Source organism: Quercus robur, chromosome 7 (genome assembly GCF_932294415.1).
Source record: "Quercus robur chromosome 7, dhQueRobu3.1, whole genome shotgun sequence".
NCBI classification, from domain to species: Eukaryota; Viridiplantae; Streptophyta; class Magnoliopsida; order Fagales; family Fagaceae; genus Quercus; species Quercus robur.
The window spans coordinates 30,174,783-30,183,736 of NC_065540.1; positions in this window are offsets into that span (position 1 = coordinate 30,174,783).

Genomic DNA, 8,954 nt, shown 5'->3' on the forward strand with positions numbered 1-8,954 from the left:
AGGGAGGGGGACAAAAATACGAAATTTTCCCATAGAGTGGCAAATTCTCATAGGTGGCGTAATGCTATAACCAATCTCCTAGTGGATGGAGAATTGATTACAGATCTAACAAGTATTTCTAAATGTATTATGCAGTTTTATTGTTGTCTGTATATTAAGGATGATTTCCATCACCATTTTTTGGATGTTATGGATTTTAATAGTTGTAGACACTACATTTGTACCTCTTATGACTCGAGCCCCTATTCCTTAATGATGCTCAAACTCTAAGGCCCAATGCCAGTTTAGAGCCCAATTAGATATCAAATTGACTTGAGGATTGTTAAAATGTAAAATATAACCTTTTAAATGAGCAAAAATCTATTTTTGGAAATAAAATGACCAAAATGGTTCTTGGCGCACATACGTGGTCAGCGGCTTGCGTACGTGGACCAAAGCATGCATATGTAGGCATATTCTTGCGTACACAGCTAGGGTTTTAGAAGCATGAAAAAGGCAAGTTTTCTACAATAATGGCTAAGGTTTGGAATGAATCCCACATTGTATGAGAACCATTCCAAACCCCATTTTTTTCCACTGTATAAAGTCTTATATGGTACATTTTCAAAACACACAAAAATCTCATGGGGAAAAACTTAAGATTCACTAGAAAATAGCAAATCAAAATGGAATTTTTCACAAAACACCCTCAAGTCAATTTTATTTTATTATGACCTTTTTTGGCCTCAATCCTTTTAATTTAACATTGCTAATTGCTTGTTTAATGACTTATGATAGATTTAACTACGGGGAATGGTCAAAATCAAAGCTTGGGAACTCCTTTTGAGGTATCAAGCTTCAACCTTTCTTTTTTTCTTTTTAAGTCTTTCCCTTGTGCTTTAATCTTGTTTCTCGGCTTTGTTTATGCTTATATATGCTTGTGCAGTTTAGTTTTATGCTTGTCTAATGTTTATAAGCATGCTAGGTTGTTAGAATTAGGATTTTCTTTTGTGCTCTATTTTTCTGTTTTGTGTTTCTGGGTTAGGGTTTGTGAACAAGCTCACGCACGTATGCCATGAGCATGCGTATGCAGGTTTCTGGTTGCGTACGCAGGCACTTGTCCAGAAACCCTAGTTCGGATTTCTTATTTTGTTTGGTTAACCTATTTCACTTTTGCCTTTGTTTAAACCCTTTTCATATGTTTATATGCATCTGAGTCTCTGTCTTGTATGCTTGCTTATCTTTAATATGTTTAGATTAGGGTTTTATGTTTATGTCTTGTTTAAATACCATGAACATGCATTCACATGTCCATGCACAACGCCATAGGTGCTAAGATGCTACAAGGTAAGTAAGGTAAGTCATGCATTCACAGAACATGCATGTTGATTGTTTAATCCTCCCTTGATATATGTGTACGAAGTTGATGCCCTGTTTTTGATTCATGATATGATTTGCTTTCTACCATATGGATGTTTATGCTCTGTTGACATGATTGAGTTGCTGCCTTGTTTTAGATATATGATAGGGTTTTCACAGGTTAGATGAATGCTAGGATTTTCTTACATGCATTTGGGTTTGGCTCTCTTTCGCTTTATGGGTAGATAAGTATGTGTTTTGGGATAATAATGCTAGATTGTTTGTTTAGATGCATGCTAGTGTGTGTGTGAGTTTAAGACACAAGTATTGAAAGTGTTTTTAATAAGGTTAATACGTAAGACATGATGATGGGAGGCCAACCTTAGGGTTGGACGATCTTGGGTGCCTAACACCTTCCCAAGAGCGTACCTAAACTTTGAACCCAAACTCTGGTAGTAAAATCAAAGGTCCTTCCTCGAGAGAATGTTATATTTATGGTTCTTAGACCATTGCAAAAATTAGATGGCAACTCCAACGCCCCTTGTGTCCACTATAGCATCCTTAAGGAAAAATCTGAGTGGTTGGAAAGACTATTTGAAGAGGAGAAAGTGTTTGGGGTGACTCAGAATTTCAATGTTTATAAGGCTCCAAGCCTTGATGGATATTATTTGGCCTTCTTCCAATCTTTCAAAATTTTATGCCCACAGTAAATTTTAAAAAAAGTCTGAATGCTACCTTTATTTGCCTTATTCCTAAAAAGAGAGACATTGTGGAGGTCAAAGATTTTAGGCCTATTAGCTTAATAGGCGGGGTGTATAAGATTATTGCCAAAGTTTTAGCCAACATGGCAGTCCTTTAGGATATTATTTCTACCTTCCAAAACGCTTTCATGAAAAATAGGCAGATTTTAGATTTAGTTCTTATTGCCAATGAATGTTTGGATAGTCGTATGAAGTCAAGAGTTTTAGGGGTGTTACGTAAATTAGATGTGGAAAATGTATACAACCATGTCAATTGGGATATTTTAATCTATATGCTCCAGAGATGTGGGTTTTTGGAGAAATGGTGGAGGTGAATTAGGTATTGTGTTTCTATGGTGTGTTTATCTATTTTGATTAACTGTAGCCCAAGTGGCTTTTTTAAGGGTTCTAGGGGCTTACGCCAGGAAGATCCTCTTTCTCCAATGCTTTTGCTATTGTAAGGGAAACTTTGAGCTATATGATAGAGGTTGTGTGAGATGGCTTTATTGCATGATTCTCTGTTGGGTCTCTAGAAAATGATGAAATAATGGTGTCTCATCTTTTCTTTGTTGATGACGCTCTTATTTTTTGTGCTGTTGACATGCATAAGATTGCCCATTTCAGGACTACTCTTGCTTGCTTTGCTACTACTTGGGCAAGTCAGAATTGATTCTTGCGGGAAATGTAACTAACTTGTAGAAGTTGATGGCCATTCTGGATTGCAAACATGCGACAACTTCCGATAAAGTATTTGGGTTTTCCTTTGGGTGCCAAATGCAAAGAGAAGACAATATGGAATCCTATTTTTGAGAGGATGGAAAAAAGATTGGCAAGGTGGAATACTTTGTATTTATCTAAGGGGGGTAAAGTTATGTTGATTAAGAGCACTCTCTCAAGCTTGCCTACTTACTTTATGTCTTTATTTCCTATTCCTGTTGATGTGACTAACTATATTGAACAATTACAAAGAAATTTTTTACGGAGTGGGTTAGGTTAAGACTCCAAAGTCCATTTAATGAAATGGCCTCATATTTTTTCTCCTTTAATGTAACGGGGACTAGTGTAGACACCTCATTTTGTATCCATTAATATTTTTTGGTCCTTGTTCTCAATGATGAGCTTGACATGCATCAACCAAGGGTAATTAAAGTGTTTTCAACAGTTCAGAAGTAATCACAACTCAAAAGTGCTTAAAGAGTTTTGAAAACGATGTTGAAAAATGACCTTTGCTTATTATTTTGACCATAAATTTTGATTCAAAAAGAATTTTTTGAGTAAAGTTTATTTCATTGGAAAGTAGACATCATGGGCTTCAATTTGAATATAAATTTTTCCTAATTTGGATTTAAACGAAGTAGTTATAGCCATTAGAATTTAGACCATTAATGTTGTAAGGAATTAAGGTTTTGGCAAGCATGTGTAAGCACCTTCGAGGGCGTGCACGAACCCTTGTAAGCACGTGCACCCACCTTCAGTTCTAGAAATCAGAAATTTTCATATTTGGGGCCCCAAAACTTTAATCTTTGGATTGGGCCACCCCCCAAACCATTAAGAATGTCCAAAAGCCTCTAAAAGGCCCATAAAATCCTAGTTTTAATGTATAAATACTCATCTTATGTCTCCAATCAAAACTCTAGCTAGAGAGAGTTTATTTTGGCATCCATGTTTTCTAAAACCCTAGTTCATCTTCTCTATTCACTCGCAAAGCACACTATCACATTTTTTACATTATTCAAAACCCTTCTTTAGTAATCTCTTAAGGCAGAAAGTTGTTTTCTAATTGGTTTTTCTAAATCTTTTTCAAAATGATATTGTTTTTGAGTTGTGATACCTAGTTCTATTGTGTTCTTTAATTCATTTGTAATCTCAATCTAAAGTTGTTATTCTAGGCACTAAGGGGCCAGTTAAACAAAGCTTTGATTTGTGATCTTCAAGTAAGGTAAGTCTTCTTCCATGACTTTTCCTTTGCTATGAACTCTAATGTTTGATATAGTTTATTCAAGTTTTGTTTATTGCATGTGATCATCATAAACTTTATGTGATATGTTTTAATCTGACCATGTGATCTAATTTTTCTTTGTTTTAGTTTCCCTTTGTATTTCCTTTTGTTCTTGTTCTTAGTTTTGAAGCTAATATGTTATAATATGTAGAACTTTTCACATGTTCTTTATTTGATTGTTTTGATCTTTGCTTGATGATGTTAATATGACCATAGTATAATTTTGTTAGTCTTTAGTTTTTCCTTTGTATTTTCTTTTATATATGTTCTAATACTTTAAGTTGTTTTAAGCTAAACATGTGATTTCTACAAATTATGTGCTAAGGATGGTTGTGCATGATCAATGATGCACACACATGGTTTTGACCTTGCATACGTATGGTTAAGTATGCGTACGCACCCCAAACCCAGATTTGGCAAAAATCTTGTTTTTATTTAATTGATTATTTTTCTATTTGTTCTTTGGTTCTGTTTAACCCTATTTTAGGTTATTTAATTATGTTTATTTGTTTTCATTTTTTTATGTAGTTAATTTTGCCATGTTAGGTTTAATTTGATATATTTCCTTGTGTGTTTGATTTTATTTGTCTTTTTTATTTTTATTTTATAATAATCTGTTTGGTTGTGTTTTAATGTGTTTCATTTTCTGTTGTTATGTGATATTTAGCATGTCGTTTCTGTTATTTTATTTAAGTGCATTATATATGTTTAGGATTAGGGATTTTGGCTCTTTTAATAATGTCTTTAATTAAATATGGTCTATTAACATATAATGCAGGCCGACCCATAAGCGGGGCGGTCTTGGGTGCCTAACACCTTTCCAAGCCATGCCCTAACTTTGAACTCAATGTCTAGTGAGTAGGCCTATGTAAGTAAGTGGCCCAAAGGCCCAATTTGATTCTTAAACCTAAATTGGGTGGTAACTCCCAAATCTCCACCTCCAGTCCATACGATTGAGGCGTACTTCCTATGGGAGCATGAACCACTTATTTAGTGTGAGATGGTGTGCTCACAACTAGGTATAAGGAAGCTGAAAAAAAAATTCAATTAAGCCTTGATTCGAAAATGTTTGAAGAGATAACGTACAGAGAGATATATTTTGGTGAAGGGTGATTAAGGTGATGGTAGTGGTTGGGGGTGGTGTTCTAAAATGGTTTTAGGTCCTTATGGAGTTGTCTTTATATAAGATAAGAGTGAGAGACTTTCTCCAAGCACCTTTAGTTTTAGTCAGGGGATTGTTTTAGAGTGAAATTCTAGCATGATTTTGTGGAGTGGAGCATGATTTGTGGTGTGGAGATATGATTCTTAAAGAGTCCTATCCAAATTTATTTGGAATTAGTTGTATAAATGATACTTCTATAGTTTTTTTTTTTTTTTTTTTTGATGAATAAAAAAATGGGTAAAGTTGAGTTGATGTTGTGCAATATTCCGCAATGGCATCATGCATTGGGATTTGCAATTTTCAAGATGTGAGCAAGATTGGGAGTTAAATGGATTTAATTTATTCCTACCTAGTTGGAGAAAATGGAGAAGATAAGTTTTGCTAGAAACTAGCTAAAAAGTAGGGGTTTTGAAGTGAGAGGTTATTATAATTCTTTGGTGTTTAATACAGCTGTATCTTAACTATGAAAAATTCTTTGGAAATTGAAAGTTCTGCCAAGAGTTGCTTTCTTTTTTTGGAATACTACTTTGGGTAGGATTCTCGTTGTGGATAATTTTTGAAAAAGAAAAATTATTGTAACAAAGTGGTGCTATATAACTTCACTTCCATATGGCTATGAAATTGTGCCCATGGGTTGAGTAAAAATGGGATGGGCCGGCCTGACCCTACCCATTGACGACCTTTAGGTGAACTCAATTAATGAGTTTTAGAGGGTAATATCAATTTGGTATGATTTGTTACTACAACAACAATAAAATCTTAGTCCCAAAATTTGATAAGATTTGTTAAATTTGAAGAAAAAAAAAGAGGACCATCTATCTATCAATCTATCTATCTATACACACACACACACACACACACTAGCCTTATTATATGCGCTTCGTGCATGTGATGAGGCTTTTTTATTTTTTAATGTCATAATTTTTCATTCATTCTAATTTAAAATTTACACGTTTTCTCATTAATATTATGCATTTAGAATTTATAAGTGGATAAAGCAATTTGAAAATCAATAGGAGAGTGATCCTATTTTTTAGGCAATATTTTAGTGGGAGTTAGAGTTGTATTTTTATCAGATTGTTTTTTAGTTTTGTCTCTACTTAAACATAAGAGTGTAGGGACATTTTTGAATTAAAAAAAAAAAGAAAAAAAAAAAAAAGAGAATCCTAAATAGGGGAAACCCCTTAGATAGTAGAGAGAGTGTGTGTGTGTATATATATATATATATATATATATTTTGGGTAGTAAAAATGAAGAAGATATTATTAACTCACCAATCTCTCTATTTTTTCATAGACAGTCATGGATTGGAGCTATGGATTTGAATTAGCCAAACCCAACTTGGCCTGCTCTCCAAAAAAGAACCAACTTGGTCCAAGCTTTTATTTACTTTACTATTTAACTTATTAATATTTTGAAAATGTCAAAATTTTATTTGGAACATATTTAGTAGGCTGTAATAGATACTGTAATGTAATAATTATTCTTATAGTTTAACTATTCTTTAGTTTAGTTATGTTTTTAGTACAAAGAATAGTCATTCCTTATGAATAGCTATTTAAAAAAAAAAAAAAAAAAAAAACTATTCCTCTCTAAAAGGGTTGTATTAGCTATTCCTTAGTATGTGTAATAATTTCTAAAATTAATATATTTCCAAATAAAAAAAAATTTCCATATACATGTAATAATTATAAAAATAAAAAATCATAAAAATTAACTTATATCTCTCTCAATTTAAAGAATGTTATGTTTAAGAAAATATAATTGTATGAACAAGATATTTTCTAAACTAAATCTTAAGTTTTATTCTAATGTTATAATCACAACCAAATTTATGAATAGATTTAGTTATTACATTACAACACATTTTATTCATAAAAATAAAAATTATAATTTTTGTCGTAATCTCCATTAAGTGTACCAAACATAGCTTTGATATTTGAGTGATATATATATATATATATATTGAGAATAAACGGCAAAATTTTATTCAAAGAAAGTAATAAGTCTATACAAAAGTAAGGTAGCACCATAGATCAACCATGCTAAGATTGTACTCGCTACAGAGCTTTCTCTTCGCCTAACAAAAAATGCAGCAACTATATACAAATTTACACCAAGGAATGCCTAAGAAAAACAAGACAATCTTACAAATACTCAAGACAAGCTTCCATAATTAGCTTCAAAATATTTTAAAGCATGAGTTGCAGCAGACATGGCTAGAGAAGGGAGATCAGGACGTGGAGTACTGTAGCGAGCCTCATTTTGCTTATTCCAAATCATCCAGCAGACGTGGAGTGATATTATATCTAGAATCTCTTAAATTAAGAACCTTGACTTCAATCCTTTGAGCTACAATCAATGATAGATTTTTGTTTGGTGAGTATGGTTGTCAAAATAATGATCTGGATCGTAGGATTGCATGATTTTACGATTTCACCTCACCAAAACGTTTAGGATCGCACTAGAATCATAAAAATGGTAGGATCGTGTAGGATCGTTGACTTTTTATTTTATTTTTATAAAATTATGTTAATCTAAGTAAATGTTTTTTAGTTTCTAGTTTACTTGTAATCAAAATGAAGGAATGCTTCATCATTTCTAAATGAAGAATTTGATGTTGGCTTTGCTGCTTTTTAAGCTATAATGTTGTTAAATTTGTTTGATCAACATACTAATTTGTGTTCTAATATTACTAAAATATTTTTTTATATATAATTTTATCAGTTATGCTTGTATTTATATATTGATTGATTGATTTTTTTGAACATGCTCTTTAATTGTTGCTAAGCGATATAACTTGAATAGTTGAGTGTGAAATTGTATCTTGATATCTTTTGCAGCTCTTGTATACAAATATATAATGTTTACATAGATGGTGAAATAGATGATGATTAGGAATTTAAGACAGTGGTTATAAGAACCTTAGAATGAGAATAATTAAATGTTCACTTCACCTTAATATTCATCTTACTTTTAGATTTCATATTGTAGTTAGCTAGTTTCCATTTGCTAACTCATTTTAGATTTCAAACTTAGAACTTAGAACTTGGAAAATATTTTCCATATGTTTTGATAAATATTTTGGTATTTGGTTGCTAATTAAATATTTATTGAACTTTTTAAATACATTGGGTCAAAACTTACATATATTTGTTTCGTTAGTATAGACTTAACAATGTATGACATGCAAATTATATCATATGATGCAAATCTTAGTTTTTTTATGGATGAATTTATAATTTACGTGATTATTCAACATACAAAGTCATTATCAATGCGTTTTTTGCTTTAAATCTAAAAATATGTAAGATTTTACGATTCACGATCCGATCCTATGATCTATGATTCCACCTACCTTCAACGATCTTATGTAAGATCCCAATTTTGACAACCTTGTTGGTGAGCTACCATAGCAACATCAAATAATTTCTAGAAGTATTTTATTTGTCCCAATAGCTCTTAGTCTCTCTCTCCTTGATGACTGGGAAGTGACATCGCGAAGCCACAATGAGTGGCTGATTGTGGCAACAATGGGTTGGGTTGTGATTGTGCCAGTTTGGGTTATGGGTTGGTTGGGTTTATGCTGATTTGGGTTGTGGGCTTGTGTTGATTTGAGCTGTGGTTGGGTTTGTGCAGATTTGGGTGTAGAGTTTGCTGGGTGGGTTCATTCTCAGGTCAATGGTTTGCTTATGGATTTGGTGCGTTGTGCGAT